The sequence below is a fragment of the Perissodus microlepis genome, chromosome 3 (assembly GCF_051167445.1).
Source record: "Perissodus microlepis isolate ML-2025 ecotype Zambia chromosome 3, ASM5116744v1, whole genome shotgun sequence".
Classification (NCBI taxonomy): domain Eukaryota; kingdom Metazoa; phylum Chordata; class Actinopteri; order Cichliformes; family Cichlidae; genus Perissodus; species Perissodus microlepis.
The window spans coordinates 22,566,013-22,583,513 of record NC_140463.1 but is presented as its reverse complement, the minus strand read 5'-3'; the positions used below and the strand labels follow the sequence as shown (position 1 = coordinate 22,583,513).

Genomic DNA, 17,501 nt, shown 5'->3' with positions numbered 1-17,501 from the left:
CGTGACGTCATTTTGCGGAAATGTAGTTGTTTTTTTACCATCGTGGCCTTATGAGCCTATACTTGTGTTTTTAAAAGTTATGTTTGACTTTATGACTTTCTGTGTCGTTTCTGGGATGCTGAGGACTCATATTGCACTGCTGGAAATAGTTTATTTTGATGCATATGCTGTTATTTTGCAAATTTGCACTATAATATATTTTTTCGTTTTTCCTGCAGTATATGAAAATTGGTGTATCTCAAAAATAAAACTATGAAGACACTTAAAATAAATTTCCTTTGGTGGGAAACTAGTTTGTGCAACTTTTTTGTATTTACAGTTTTGAGGGATAAGCCTCTTAAATTTCTCTAACTAGAAATATATGTTAAAAAAACAAAAACGATTTTAAATTTTTTTGTAGTTTATTGCACTTTTTTGCAATTTATGTAATTACTATGCACTTAATGCAGACATATTATTAAAATGTGGGCTATAATGGTTGTATTGATGTATAGCAACTCGAAATGCTCCAAAAAAATGGCTCCACAGCATGTAAAAATATACTATAAGCTCTGGCGGACTTGGTTCCATGGTAGGTCTTAAAGGGTTAATAAGTTACTGCTAAATGATCACAAAAACTCAGCTGTCCCAATGAAACTGATTGTTTCTTTCAGCTTCATGTCCTTCTTCTTTGGGTAACATATTGTAGCGGGTCAGGGCTGTTTGGGGTCATGACAGCTATGTTCTGTTGTTCCAGGCGGCAGCGTTATGTTGCCATGGTTACAGGTGACGCTCTCTCTCTGCGACTGTGTGTTTCTGGGTGGAGAGAACGCCTTTTTGATGTTGTTGTGTTTTCTGTTGAATGGCTGTGCTCCCTGGCTAACTCGCAGGAAGCAAGACCAAAGGACACCTCTGTCTCCTCCTTGTATAAGCTCGCCACAATATATTCTGTTTCTCTTTCTAACACATACTGAAAAAAGGTTCACACTATTACTGTTATTATTTTTCATTTAATTCCTTGTTTACCAGCTGATGATACATTGGGGCAAAAAAGTATTTGGGAGACACAGATTGTTGTCCCACTTAAAAAGATGAGAGAAGCCTGTAATTTTCTGCATAGGTTCACTTCAACTGTGAGAGACAGAATGTAAAAAAGAAACCCAGGATATCACATTTTATGATTTTTAAATAATTTATTTGTATAATGGTGCAGAAAATAAGTATTTAGCACCCACAAACAAGCGAGAACTCTGTCCCTCACAGACCTGTTACTTCTTCTTTAAGAAGCTCTTCTATCCTCCACTCGTTACCAGTAATAATGGCCTCTGTTTGAACTCGTTATCAGTATAAAAGACATCTCCACACCTTCAAACAGTCAGACTCCAACCTCCACTATGGCCAAGACCAGAGAGCTGTCTAAGGACACCAGGGACAAAACTGGCTCATTGCAGTCTTGTGCAGGTGTACAATCTACAATAGGCAAGCAGCTTGGGAAGAGGGCTCCATACAACATGTCAACTCGTTGGGTACAAATGATCTTGAGAGCGGTGAGGAAACTGCCCAGAACTAGTACACGGGGGTAACTGGTCAATGACCTGAAGAGAGCTGGAACCACAGTAACAAAGATTAGTAACACACTAGGTGTGGAAAAAATCCTGCAGTGCTCAAAAAGTCCCCTTGCCCATCTAAAGTTTGCCAGAGACCATCTGGATGATCCAGAGGAAGGCGAGAATGTTATGTGGTATAAATGCCACTTGCCATGTTTGGAGGGGGAAGAATGCTGAGTTGCATCCCAAGAACACCATACCCACTGTGAAGCATGGGGGTGGAAAAATCATGCTTTGGGGCTGTTTTTCTGCAAAGGGAACAGGCCAATGAAGGAGTGGCTTTGTAAAAAGCATTTCAAGGTTCTGGAGTAGCCTAGCCAGTCTCCAGACCTCAATCCAATAGAGAATCTGTGGAGGGAGTTGAAAGTCTGTGTTGCCCAGCGACAGTCCCAAAACATCACTGCTCTAGAGGAGATCTGCATGGAGGAATGGTCCAAAATACCAGCAACAGTGTGTGAAAACCTTGTGAAGACTTACAGAAAACGTTTGAACGCTGTCATTGCCAACAAAGGGCATATAACAAAGTATTAAGATCAACTTTTGTTATTGACCAAATACTTATTTTCCAAATAAATTCTTTAAAAAGACAATGTGATTTTTTGGGGTTTTTTTTCTCATTTTGTTCTTTACAGTTGAGGTATACTTATGATGAAAATTACAGGCATCTCTCATCTTTTTAAGCTGGAGAACTTGCACAATCGGTGGCTGCCAAATACTTTTTTGCCCCACTCTAAATGTTGACTTCCACTGAGTATTACTGTGTAACACAATCCCCCAATTTCAATTTAAAAATTGTAGTTTTTAATGCCAAATCCACTGCAGCTCTTGATGCAGCTCCAGCCGACCCTGCAGCTCCCATACCTTGCATTCCTTGAGCAAAAAATCCAAGTCTAACAGCAACTGCAGCACCAACAGCAGTAGCAACTCCAGCACTAACTTTTGCAGCAGTTCCACCAATAATGTCATCCCAATTCCCCTGAGTAACCTCGTTCCTTCTTTCTGCTTTGTATCTTGCTTCTTTGGCCGTCATCTCTGGATTTTCTTTCTGAAGTCGTTCCATCTCTGTTTTTATGGCTTTCTCTGCCTCTTCAAACATATTGGTGGTGTAGCATCCTCCTTTTCTTTCAGTCAGTTTGTTGATTTCCTTCAGCACCTCAGAGCGATCCTTGTTTCTGCTGTTAAAAACATGACATCCTCCACGGCACTGACTGATAAAGTCTTTGAGATCTGGATGTTTGATTGCTTCTTCTATGGTGTCTTTATTCTCATCATCTTCATGGATTACCAAGGCCATTGTGTAATCAGCTGCTTGTTCACCAAATATCTTCTGAATGATTTTCACAGTTTTTTGTTCTTCTTTGGTGAATCTGTTTAGTTGGATCACAACCAGAAACACATGTCTGAGCTGTCTGAGCTTCTCTGAACATTTCATTGGTGTTGTATCCTCCTCCATTTCTCGCAATCATTGTGTTGATCTTCTCCAGCAGCTCTCTGACCTGAAAGGGATTTTTGACTGTGTTGTTAAAGACATGATATCCTCCACCACACTGACTGATGAAGTCAGAGAGAGTTTGATGATCATGGATCAAGTTTTTTATGGTGACTTCATCTCTCTCCAGATTGTCCCCACAGGTGAACAAGGCCATAGTGTAACATGCTGACTGTTCTCCAAACATATTCTGAATGATTTTGACAGTTTTTTGTTCTTCTTCTGTGAATCTGTTGGCCTGAATCACAACCAGGAACACATGAGGACCAGGAGCAGCAAGGTTGATGCAGCTACTGATGTCTTCCTTCACCTCCTCTTCAGTTTTTCTGGTGTCAAATAAACCTGGAGTATCAATTACAGCCAGTTTTTGACCATCAAACAGACCTGGTTTCTTCTGACACTTTGACGTTACTACAGAAAAACCTGCTGAGGATTCAAAAGCTTTTTCTCCTAAGATGGTGTTTCCTGATGCACTCTTCCCAACTCCAGTTTTCCCAATAAGAACAATCCTGAGGTCAGCCTCTCTGAACATTTCAACTGTGAAGTATCTTCCTGCATTTCTCTGAACCATGGTGTTGATCTTCTTCAGCAGCTCTCTGACCTGAGAGGGATCCTTGTCTTTGTTGTTAAAGACATGATATCCTCCATCACACTGATCGATGAAGTCACTGAGAGCTGGATTTTTACTGATTAATTCTTCTATGGTGTCTCCATCTGACTTCAGGTCATCTCCATGGGTGAACAAGACTAATGTGGAACATGCTGACCTTTTTCCAAACATCTTCTGAATGATTTTCACTGTTTCTTGATCTTCTTTAGTGAATCTGTAGGCCTGAATCACAACCAGGAACACATTAGGACCAGGAGCAGCAAAGCAGATGGCTCTCTCCATCTCTGCTGTCAACTCCTCTTCAGGCTTACTGGTGTCAAACAGACCTGGAGTATCAACTACAGCCAGTTTTTGACCTCCAAACTGTCCTCTTTCCTTCTGACACTCTGATGGTGTCAATTCAAAAGCATTCTCCTTTCCTAGGATGGTGTTTCCTGATGCAGTCTTTCCAACTCCAGTTTTTCCAAGAAGCAAAATCCTGAGCTCTGGCTTCTCTGGTTCTTCTTGTTTTGCTGAAGAGTAATAAACATTTTAAAGGTAAAATTTAAAGTTAATATATTCACAATTCAAATTCTGAAGACAAACAATGTGTATTTTCTATTATGTCAAGTGTGTCTCTGGACTGTTGGAGGAAGCTGGGAAGTGGGAAACCCATGTGAACTCCAGGAAAAAAAATAAAAGATCCCAGAAGGATTTGAACCAGTAACCTTCTTACTGTGTCAATTATTATAGATCATGATGTCAAGACACCATCTCTCCCTCACCCTTCAACCTCTGTATGACTTCCTCTTCATGTGCGCCATATATGATGATACCTACAGTATAGTAATATTTAACTGTTTAGAGACTCCAAACCAGTAGGTGCCTGACTTCTGTCACCACTGTTACATCAAATTAAATAAAGAAAAGGCACACAGATACTGTAATTTTCTCAGTTTAAATATTTGATGTGTTTTCTATGTTCTATTGTAAATAAAATCTGGGTGTTGGATTTTCTAATCATTGCAATCTGGCTTTATTTAGATTTTACAAATATTTTGGAATTGGATGGAATTGGATCAAACAAGGAAATAAAGTCTTGGTAGATTTGGTGAGTGGACCATTAATCTGAAGCGGGGTAAAGAATCATGTTTATTAGTGAACAGAACAAATTTTGAAGGAGACGGACAAGAAAACACCTTCCTTCTTTTGTTCCTCTGTAGTTTTAGTAGGAAAACTGTTCAAATCTTTTTTTTTCCACTTCTTGTGTCATCAAGAAACTCCAGATGACATTAACTGAAAAACAGTTCTTTTCCTAATAAATTATTTTAATTTTCTTTTCCTACATTCTTTCTGACTCTAAGCTTTAATAAAAGAAAATAACTTTTCAGTCAAACTTTTCTTTTAACTTTTGAGAGTTGATGTTCATGTTGGGCATTTCATGAACCAGCTTTTGGATTTGTAGACTAAACTTCTGATTTGAATCACAGTGTACAAAGTACCATTAAAAGTAGTAATAACAAAGAGAAATTGTTAAAGGGATAGATCAAACAAGGACATAAATTAAAATAATGACTAGAATCTGATACATGTTTAGTTTAATAAGTGGCTGTTGACTTTTATTAGCCTTTATATAAAATTAATGTTATAGATTAGTATTTTTAAATGTACTCACCAGGACGAGTGTATTCACTGGCCATGTCTGTCTTTTACAGGCAGTTATTGTGTGATTTTCTGGCTCTGCTGATGTTCTGCTGCTCAGCAGTTTCCTCTTTATCGCTCTGCAGTGTTGGAATGTGTGGAAACGTGCCTGAGAAGTGGGGCAAAAAGGTCAGAAGGACACAGGAACAGCTAGTTGTTAGTTACATGTGATTCAAGTTGAGTTACTTTTGTATGAGAGAAGAGTTCATATTTTGTGTTTGGTGTATTGAAGAAAAAAGGAGAGCTAATCTCAAATCCTAGTTTTTAGCCTGTGTAATTGTGGAGCTCTGAGCACTGACAGTTAATCACAGACTCCGTATTTAATATTGATGTTTCTATTGCTTTCACAAACCTGCATGAAGACCCTGTCTGGGACATTAACTTTGTGACTCAAACTAGGAGTACAGTGGCTTGTGCCACCCTGAATGGAAATGGGCATTATATATGCCAGCTGAGGGTTTAAATTCTTATTTTCCATGTCATCATATTTCTGTTTGGCTTTTGAATATCCATCCATCCATTCGCTACTGCTTATCCCTTTCAGGGTCACTGGAGCCTATCCCAGGTGTTTTAGGGCGAGAGGCAGGGTACACCATGGAGAGGTCGCCAGTCTGTTGCAGGGCTGATACATAGACAGAGACAACCAAGCGCACTCATATTCACACCTATGGGCAATTTAGTGTTTCCAATTAACCTAACCCCTCTAACTGCATGGAGAACCCACACAAACACGGGGAGAACATGCAAACTCAGGACCTTCTTGTTGTGAGGCAACAGTGCTAACCACCATGCTGCCCACGGTGGCTTTTTAATAAATAAAAGAAATAGCATATCAAGGGTATGATATCTGACCAGGCATCCAGGGCAACGCCCAGAAGCTAGGCAAATATTTTCTCTGTAACATATCACACAGCCAAATCTAGCCTCCACTATGTACAACTGAAAAGCATAACATGTTACATTATGTTACGTTACATTATGTTACGTTACATTATGTTACGTTAGGGCTGGGCGATATGGCCCAAAATTCATATCTCGATATTCTTTAGCTGGATGGTGATATACGATATATATCTCAAGCTTTTTTTAAAGCCATAAAGTAAGAACAAAAATAGAGTTCTTAGTCAAAGCTGTGTCCCAGATCTCACACAGGCACTTTTATTAACATACAGCATAGATGTACATGAAAAAAAATATTCAGAAATAAATTATCAGCATTTATTAAATAATAATGCTCCATAAATAAAATACAACAATGTTGTTTGTGTGCATAACAAAAAGCTCACAATTGTGCAGTCAAAATGTAAACTAAAAGACGCTGAGCATAATAACAAAGAGAGACAGGTTTCGGAGCTGCTCTATTCCCAAGTTCTACTGTGTGACCGACAGCCTGGAGTTTGAAATCCTCTTTCTAACCATGTCTTTTACAGGTGCCATTTGTGGTCCTTATATACACACAATACAGTAATATTATGTTGAACCACAGTATGTATCACTCCCCGAGGCTCCTGACTATGGTAGCCGTAATGCTCCAACAATCCATCAAGCGGTGCAGCTTCGTAGCTTACCAAAGTCGTACTAAAACATTTTTGACAGATTGCTGAGCTGTCAAAAATGTTATGTGTACCACATAAAATCGGTTCACGGTCAGTAAGCACAACCTGAATTCATAGATAAGGTGCACTGTCGATTTTTGAAAAAAATTAAAGGATTTTAGGCCATGCAGCCCCCGTGCATGGGGTCCGCGGTAACTCGTTAACGGAGATTTGCCGCGTAAATGCAGTTATAGCGTTAACGTCATTTTAACGAGATTAACGCTACCAGCACTAAAATAGTAATCTCCAGATGTTTTCTTTTAACCGACCAGCTCCTCTTTGATAGCTGCCGTGTCCATCTTGTTGTTGCCTGCAGGTGAAGCGATGGGGGAGGAGGAGTTGTGTTCAGTGAAGGAGAGAGGCAAGGCAGAGTAACATTGCGTAGAGACAAAAGTGGACGAAAGAGAGGAAAACTTTCAGAGTATAATTATAACGTGACAGAACAGAGGGCGACACAAACAACACACAGGAGGAGATCAGGTCAGAGAGGACACACATGGGGAACACAGAACCTGGAGGAATCAGGGTGAAGCAAAACTGAATATAAAACACACAAGAAGGGAGACTATCAAAATAAAAAAGGAAGTACACACACACAGAGACACATACAAACTAAGACACGTGAACTTGACACTGGGACAGAGGAGAGACATGGAGACATGATGAACTAGGTGAGACCAAGGAGTAAAACAGACAGGCACAGGTACAAAACACTGAGATGAAACTAGGACAGACTAACAGAATGAAATTAGATGCAGAAAATACAAAAGTAAAGACCAACTAATACAGAACTATAGTTCAAGAGATTTTCATATTCTATAGAATATGAAAATCTCTTGAATCCAAAAGAATGAGTCACAACACAAACTCATAATCTGGCTCAAAGACCCAGGACCATGACAGTGATATAAAGACTTGCACAGACATTCATACATGTATGTAACCCTTTAAATATAAGTGTGGCAACATAAGGGGCTGAGAAAATAATAAGGAAAAGGCCAAAGAACCAGAAATTTCACACGCGATGTGTCTCTGCTACACAGCACTTTGGTTGAGGTCTACACTAATCCGGATAAATTTGAGAACGGCGTTTTCGTCTAAAAACGCTGCGCATCCAAACTGAGCCCATTCTGGTAGTGAGAACGTGTTATCCAAACTATCATTTTTAATCAAAGGAGCTTGCAAAGAAAAGCGTCTGGACTTCTTTAAGACGCTTTTCTTTGCAAGCTCCTTTGACTACGATGACCTGGATGACTGAGAACCTTCACAGACATATCATTTTTAATCATTTTCGAAAAGTTGTTTATCCACACTGAAATGACTGAAAACGCGTACGTTCCTGTACAGCGCATGTGTGAAACTGCTCCATTTGAACAATTCAATACATGAAAAGTACATTAACAGGCTTGCATATAGTCCACATATGCCTCAAACACTATTATAAAAACTTTCGGTTTTAGATGTTCTAGATGAGCCCATAAATCCAACTCGGTTGTGTATGAGACAAAAAGCCGACTGTAAAGCTAATTACTGTGCATCCAGTTACTGAAACGGGCAGAAGGAAACCCGAACGAAAGCTGGGAAAGTGAAAGCAGAACTTCTCTAATGTAGCCCAGAGAAGTAGCAGTCCGCTGTTAAGATATCAGCCTCACACCAAGACCAGACTGCCTGTAATGTACCGTAAAATTAACATTTACAGTAAAGAGACCATTGTGACAGAAGTAATGCTAAGATCGTAACAACTCAAAGTTACACACCGATCAAACGGCGCCGCCCGATTCTTAAACAAAGTGGCCAAAATGAGGTTTCTGCAGCTCCAACCTATAAAAACACCTGTTTACTACCAGGTAAAATAATTAAACGTACGACATAAAATAAAACATACCAGCAATCGACGGAGAGAAGACTTCAGAGGAAACGATCCGCAGGTGATCTCTACAAAAACATGAGGCACTCCAGTCAACAAAAATATGGCCAATTCAGACAGCTGGGACACGACTCCTACCTGTGGCAGCTGGGAAGGTCAGGAATCCGGAAACCCGGATACATAGGGGAACAGGTGAGTGAGTGTCAGTGTTGCTCAGCCACTACTAGCACCGTATAATGTGACTGGCCACTAATGATTAACAACGTATTCGAGTCTGCAAAATCCCTCCTTTGCAGCGCCCCAGTTCTGGCCGCCCTTCTCTCAGCCTTTCAAACTGGAAGTCGACGCCAGTGCCACCGGAGCTGGTGCGGTGCTGTTGCAGGACGACGCAGAGGGTGTGTGTCACCCAGTCTGCTACTACTCTGTAAAGTTCAAGCGCCATCAGCTAAACTATTCCACCATAGAGAAAGAAGCTCTAGCGCTGCTGATGGCCTTGCAGCGCTTCACTGTGTATGTGGGCTCTAGCTCCTTTCCAGTAACGGTGTATACAGATCACAATCCCCTTACTTTCCTCCAACGCATGTACAACCACAACCAGCGACTAATGCGCTGGGCATTGCTGGTGCAGGATTATGATCTGGTTATCCAGCACAAGAAAGGGACTGAAAATCTGGTGGCTGATGCACTCTCACGCAGTGCATAGTTATGAGTTTATTCTGTGTTTTGTATAGTGTGAATATAGGGTGGGGGGAATGTTACATCCTGTGAGGCTGTGGGAGTGTGTGGGCGTGGTGTTGTCCTCTCCCTCTCCACCTCCTTCTTTCTTGCCCCTCCCCTTGTCTCTCTCTGCCCCTGCCTTCTCCTTTTAGGACACACCTGCTGCTCATCTGCCCTCGTTTACCAGCAATTACCCACAGAGGTGATATAAGCTGGAGAAGAGCAGTGTGGATGTGGGAGAGGCTTCTGGTGGATTTCCTCTGTGCTGGTCAGTGTGTGAGTCTGGTCCAGGTGTGGAAAAGGCCTGCTGTGTGTGACCAGCCCCACTGTGCGTGGCTCTTTGTGAGTAGTTCTTAACTGAGCGGTGGTTTCCCTTAAGTGACGGCGGCCTCCATTATTTTGTTTGGCCTGCCTGGTTATTGTTAATAGCAGCGTTGCTGTCTTTTTCTGTTGGAGCCTTATAGTTGTTTTCTTTGTTGAAGTGGTCGCCATCTCTTTGGGTTGACCTGTCTGATTTACCATTAAAGCAGCGGTGCTGTCTCTTTCTGTTGTTACTATTTATATGATTATTGAGTTAATTGATTATAACAAAGATATATTTTGTGTTAACTACCTCTGCCTGGTGTTCTTTTCATTTCACCCGGATCCAACTGTTACTGTCCCCCACCCTCTTCGCCTAGCTTTCATGTGGGGACGTAACAGATATTAAAACATAATATTTACTCTGCTACATAATTGCATTAATTACAATATGATAGGTGCTTGATACCCTGAAATTCACATTGAAGATCTTTCTTGAGAACAAATCAAACTATCATAACAAACCAGGGGCCAATTGAAGTGTTTTCAGAGATCCCCTTTGAGATCAGAATGAGAAACAAATGCAGCTTGGAGCTGTAATGAGCAGTTACACCCACCAGCAGAGACTGATAGCTCTGATACAGGTCAATAATCTTCAGAACTAGAAATAAAGTCCCTGCTGCTGTAGCCATCGGCAGCACGTAAGAACTTAAAACAAACTATATGGCAGAAACAGCAGCTAATGGAAAGTAGCAGGAGCTACAGAAGCAAGGCAGCAAGGACAGGAAATACCTTAATAGATTGGGGATCCCCTCTTTAGACTACTAGAAGAGGTGAGTAAGAGGAGGATGTTAGTCAAGCTAATGTACATTATCGATAACACCTCTCACCCCTTGCATGAGCCTGTGGAGGCCCTGAGCAGCTCCTTCAGCAGCAGACTGTTACAGCCACGGTGTAGGACGGAGCACTATCATAGGTCCTTCATCCCGACAGCAGCCAGGCTGTACAATATCCGCACACAATAAATACTGTCTAAAGATACACCTGTATTATTTGTCATTCCCACTGCACTTTATATACATATAGATAAAAATCCTGGTGTATATACTAAGCATCTGTACATAGTATTTTGGCTTCAAAGTCTAACCTTTATCCATCCATTTGCTAAGTGTCTGTAGTGTCATGTAATTAATATATCCTTAGTATCCTTATTTTCTTATTATATTGTTTTATGTACTTTAATAATGAAGGTTTGTAGAGCAAGGCCACTTTTGACTCATAAACTAAGTGCTCAGCCAGACTGAAAACAGGAAGTGTAGAGCTGTACAGTATATTAATAAATACAGGAGGCCAGACAGAAAAGAGGAACTTTTCCATATAAACAATGGTTGTATTGAAACGGTGACATGTAAAGTACCAAAATAATACCTATATGAGACACAGTTTATGATTCTAATGTTAGAGATCCTGCAACTGGCGTTTTGGGCTGTGCAGGGGTCTCTCTCTTCCGGAAGATGATTGAATAAAAGAAATATAAATGTTTTAACATACTATGAGTCGGTTTTCTCTGTTCTATCATGGGGACAAAAGAATCGGGGTTAATAGTAGTTACCATGGTTACTGCAGAAGCTGCTGTGAATTAAACATCTGGCACTGCAATAACTTGCCGGCGATATAATGTTTACCTTTTTTCATTTTGAAAGAATTGTATTAATTAGTGTAATTTATAGTTTAGGAGAATCTAGAATAGAAATAGTGGGGGCACAGTGACGGACCCCGGGGCCCATTCATAAGCTGTCCTCCTGTCATCGGAAACCTCTACTCGTGTCGACTTTCCAAGTAGGAACGAGCAAGGATGCAAGAGCAAACTGGTGAAGAACTGTAGATCAATATACTAAAATAAAAAGGCTAGTACTAAGATAAGATAAGATAACATTTATTAGTCACACACATGGGAAATTTATTTTGTTACAGCAAAAAGTGTATAGTGCAAAGTTACATAACAAAAATTTGAAAAACACTGGAATAGGATAAGAGTAAGAATAAGATACTGTCCACAACTGTACACAATAGAATAGAATAAAATAAAATACTATATACAACAGAATAAAATACAATAGAATAGAATACAGATGACTGAAATGTAATCAACAGATATACCGTAACATACAAGTGTTATATAAACTATGATATAAATCTGAAAGTGCTATTAACATGTTTAGTTACAAAGAAAAAAAGACTTAGAAAAAGGAGGGTAGCTGAATTGATGAGGAGTCCAGAAACTACAGTTTGAATGAGATGGACAACATTCATAATTCAGCAGGTAAAGGATAACAGCCTGTAAATAATACCTCTGTTACGAAAGGCTGTGATTTTAAAGAACCAAACTCTGGCTCTTGTCTAAAATCCTTCACTCAGCCCTCACACTGAGTGTTTAGATGCCAGCCCCACTTACTGCTCTGTCATTGCTGATTTTTTTCAGCAGCTCTCTGACCTTGTAGAGCAATCCTTGTTTCTTTTGTTAAAAATATGATGTCCTCCATCACACTGACTGATACTATCACTGAGATATGGATGTTTGTTGATTATTTCCTCCATTACATACTCCCTCATATTATCTTCATATCTTTTTTTTAAATAGTTTTTTGTTCTTCTTGGTGAATCTGAATGAGAAACAAAGGGGAACCAGGAGCAGCAAACAATCACTGATCCACTTAGCTAACAATGTGCCGACACCCCTAATTCCCAAAACAGCGTTGAGCCTGCTTTTTGGTTTTACTTGCACCTTGTTAAAATTTCAGTTAATGCATCACCTTTTGTTTCTCAGGCTGTGAAAATAAAACTTGAGACTAGTTTTTAATTGTGAATGTTGACTCCTTCACTGCTTTCTTCGTTTTTTCAGAAGCCCGGGGTCTTTTGGAGTGTAATTTGTTTCATAGATAGATGCCTGACTAACAACTGTATAAAACAAAAACTACACACAATTTCCCTCTAATTTTGGTACGATCCAAGCTCAGGCACTAGGCGACTGAGCACAGCACTTACGCATGTGAGCGAGGGGGGAGAAGACTTTAGGGAAAAACAAGAATTTTTTTTTATTGTTAAACATGAAATTAGAGTAAACTTTTTTGGTTTTAGATAAATAAATATTGAAATATCTTTTGAATTAGTTAACTGTCAGAATAACTCGTCAAATTTAGGAGTACATATACACTAAGTTTATTGTGTCTTTAATTAATAAGAAAACTCCAGATGATTCCATTCTCAGCGTAAGAAGCTTAAGAAGAACAATCCTAAAGTAAATTTCTCTGAACATTTCAACTGTGTAGAATCTTCCTGCATTTCTTTGAACCATGCCTTTGCTCTTCTCCAGCAGCTCTCTGACCTGAGAGGGATCCTTGTCTTTGTTGTTAAAGACATGGTATCCTCCATCACACTGATCGATGAAGTCACTGAGAGCTGGATTTTTACTGATTAATTCTTTTATGGTGTCTCCATCTGACTTCAGGTCATCTCCATGGGTGAACAAAACGAATGTGGAACATGCTGACCTTTTTCCAAACATCTTCTGAATGATTTTCACTGTTTCTTGATCTTCTTCTGTGAATCTGTTGGCCTGAATCACAACCAGGAACACATTAGGACCAGGAGCAGCAAAGCAGATGGCTCTCTCCATCTCTGCTGTCAACTCCTCTTCAGGTTTACGGGTGTCAAACAGACCTGGAGTATCAACTACAGCCAGTTTTTGACCTCCAAACTCTCCTCTTTCCTTCTGACACTCTGATGGCGTCAATTCAAAAGCATTCCCCTTTCCTAGGATGGTGTTTCCCGATGCACTCTTTTCAACTCCAGTTTTTCCAAGAAGCAAAATCCTGAGTTCTGGCCTCTCTGGCAAAAAAACTATCAAAATCATGTATGCTCAGTCATGTATGCTCTGGCGCAACACACTGCTCATGTGTTTTTCCAATCTGAAGTTACAGAATCATAGAGAAATGACAGGACTGCTTTTGAAAGTGTTCTTGTAAAAGAAGTACAACCTCAATTAAAAAAAAAAAGTTGGGATAGTGTGTTAAATGTAAATAAAAACAGAAAGCAGTAATTTTATAATCTCAGAAATCCAAATTTTATTCACAATATAGCAGAGAAAGTCTATCAAATGTTTAAACTGTGATATTTTAATATTTAATAGAAAATATTGGCCCACTTTGAATTTGATGGCAGTGGTACTGAAAATGAACCAGCTGGAGGAACAGTTTGCAACTAGTTTAGTTAACTGCCATCACAAATCATTTTGCACCCATTCACTGACAAGATTGGGAATAAAAAGAGCATCTCAGAAAAGCAGAATTACTGAGAAGTAAAGATGTGCAGAGGTTCACCAACTCTGTGCATCCTGACTTTATGCATGTGTGGGACCTGCACGTCTTTCCCCACACAGAAAAATAAAGGTGCCAACTGGAACCAAAAGAGTTAGACTGATGCCATAGAAGAACCTTTTTTGGTGCCACGAAGAACCTTTCAAACAATGGTTCTTTGAAGAACCATTTCTTTCAGAGGTTCATTGAAGAACCTTTAAAGGTGCCCCAAAGAACCATCAAGAAATGGTTCTTTGGGGCACCTTTAATGGTTTTTCAAAGAACCTTTTTAAAAATGGTTCTTTAAAGAACCATTTTTAAAAATGTCCTTCAAATGGTTCTTTAAAAAAAACATTTTAAAGAACCTTTTTTGAGTGGTTCTTTAAAAAAACCTTTAAATCTTTCAAAATAAAATGTATCATAAATTGAATTTGAGTAGGGTAAAATAAATACGAGCACAGCATAGAGATATATTAATGGTTTATTGTCATTTTGTAGTATACCAAAAGACAAAAAGGCATTTTAACCCTCAGCACAACATCACTACTAATACATGTCACATATTAGTGTTTTAAACAGTAATAATTAAATATATTTGCTATACTATAATATATATAAATACTATATCTACAGATAACACAACAATTAATATATGTATTGTTTAATTAATAAAACATCAGAAAGTGATAAAACACATTAGAAATAGCAATAGCTTCATAACAGACCAATAAATCAACACATTTTCATCAGCAGATGTTTGCATGTTCAGTAAAAATATTTCAACAACAAGTTTATGATTAAAATGATCAATGAACTTCAGCCTTACGCCATGTAATGTACGTTTCATGTTGTACTCATGGTCCTTTGTTAGTCCAGTTTAGGATAATGTCTCTGACGTATGTATCATATCAAATATATGTCATATCAAAACAAGCCCACACCTGCAGTTGTTTCAGTTTTTCACTGGTGTTTCCTGTCAGCTGGTCAACCTCACTCAGGCGGACATCCATATCAGTCAACCAAACGACAAGTTCCTCCCTTTGTGCTTCAAATCCCTCCCACTCTGATGAGACAAGGAGCTGAAAGAGAGAGAGAAAAGAGTCAATTATAAAGAAGAGAGAAAAGTGAAACCCTCCTCAGAAGGTCTGACTCGCATACCTGCAGTTGACCTGTGATGGACCAGTTTGGCGTTCACGTCATCCCTCGCCGATGCCAACAGCCGAGTCTGCAGGGTGCCCTGGAAGAGCTGAGTTAATGTTCGACTCCTCCTGGTCAGGCTCTCCAGCTGGATGAGCCGAGGTCTCCCCTCTCGCCGCCGCCTCTGAACACACAAACACAGATTGCATGTAAAGCAGGAGGTGCAGATTTTTTTTGCTATTCTTTTCTAAATCCAGGCTAGATCACGTGGAGGTATTTGGAAAACTTTTTTGGCCAGTGGAAGACTGCTGTCTTGCAGAAAGTCAAATCAAACATATGCGATACACAATCAATTCACAAGAACACATTATAAAAAATAAGTCCAGTTCTTGCCTGATTTCAAGTGAATTCTGCATCAAAACAAGGTGACAGAAGTAAAACGAGTGCACAAAGTTTCACTTTGTACAAGCCTGCTATTAAAGTTCTCCTCTATGCAGACGACTTTCCTGTTTTCAAGGCACAACTTGGATCTGCTGTACGAATCTTATGGATACACACTAAATGAAACAATAGTGTGCATGACTCCAGATTCTGATCCCTCATTCTAATATGGTCCCAACATAGCAACAGCAATAAAGCAAATGTTGAGGCTTCAAAATACAAAGTCCATAAACCAATGGCTGACATGGGTTTTATCATAAGGGTGATAAATATACAGATTTCAGTCTGTCTTAGAGATTTGATGTTCATTTACCTGCAGATGCCCTATACGTGCCTGCTCCATGGTTTTTCACAACATTTTGCACATCACTATTTAATACAGGAAGTAGGTGAACTAAAACAAGTCATCTTGGACCGTATTAATGAAACAAACCTCAATGACATCACAGGGATCCCTAAAGATGCTCATGCTGCTTCTCTTCCTCCTCATCCTAAGCTTCCTTCTCCTTGTCCTCGACTTCCATCCAATTGTAATTCAACCTAATTGCGTTTCTCCCCCTCCTCTTCCTCATTTTGTTGGAGCTGTGAACACAATGTGAATCTGGATTAATTTGTGCAAACAAGAAAAATCTACAACTTTTTGGTCAGAGGTGCTCTTGTGATTTAAGCCGGGTAGAGTAGATTTATGTGTTGATGCTACCTGCTTCAGCTCTGGCTGCTGAGTGATATTTACACCCTGGCTGGATTACAAACTTTAACCATGTGCTGAACTTTGGCCCAGCGTTGATACCTCTTGTTAGTATAACGACCTCTTCTTAGCTTGTATGTATGATGGTAAATGAAATATATAAAGAAAATTTAACTATATTACAAAAGAACATTATCTTGGAAACATCAAATGACCGGAGCATAACTTGTCAACTAGTCCGAAAATAAGTTATACAGGAACAGTCAAAGACACACATTCTCATGTCATATTTCTATATAATTAGATTAGACAATAAAGAGTTATCTAATCTAATTATTCATTCAAAATTATTCATTCACTTATGCATAGCTGTATTTTATACAGCTCATACAGAATTCAAAGTGCAGGTTCATGTGAGTATTTAATGTACGGCTCAGATCTACAGAATTTCAGAGTTTCTAGAGCAGACACAGAGCTCACGCCACAACAGGCTTCAGGCGCCATTTTAGTGACTTTAACAATATATAAAATTTTAATTTCGGTCTAGCTGACATTAGGTTATGTACGCAGCACGCAATTGAACCACATATTTTAGAAGCCAAAGGTTAAAATTAGCTGGGAGCACCTTCACTTAATTATAACAGTGGTTTTGTTAGGAAAACAGTTGGATACTAAATTGCGCTGACGTCAACGGCTAACGTATCTAGCTAATCGCTACTGTTAGCACAACATTAACAGCAAGCTACAATGACGACTAACAAAAACAAAACAGTAATAAGGTTTTAATGAAAATGTTTTACCTTTTCCAACAGTCCCAGAATCCAGAGCTTCAAAGTCCAGCAGGTACTGAAGACTGTTATCCGTTTCGCTGTCACCGGCCGTGAGAAAGAGTTTTTTTCCCGAAAGGTCAAGGCCCGCCGCTCGCGCACTCTGTCTGCGCATGCGCATCCCAACGACTGACCCCCTCCGTCCGCTCCCGGGAGGTTATAGTATGACGTGTTCTGACGTCACTCTCTCTCCCTGTCATTTATTTGGC

The 17,501-nt window shown here is 39.6% G+C and overlaps 1 pseudogene; it reads right to left on the bottom strand.

Moving 5' to 3' along the window:
- Window positions 1-2,281: 2,281 nt before the first annotated feature.
- On the bottom strand, window positions 2,282-16,267 carry LOC146390524 (GTPase IMAP family member 8-like; annotated as a pseudogene).
- Window positions 16,268-17,501: the final 1,234 nt, after the last annotated feature.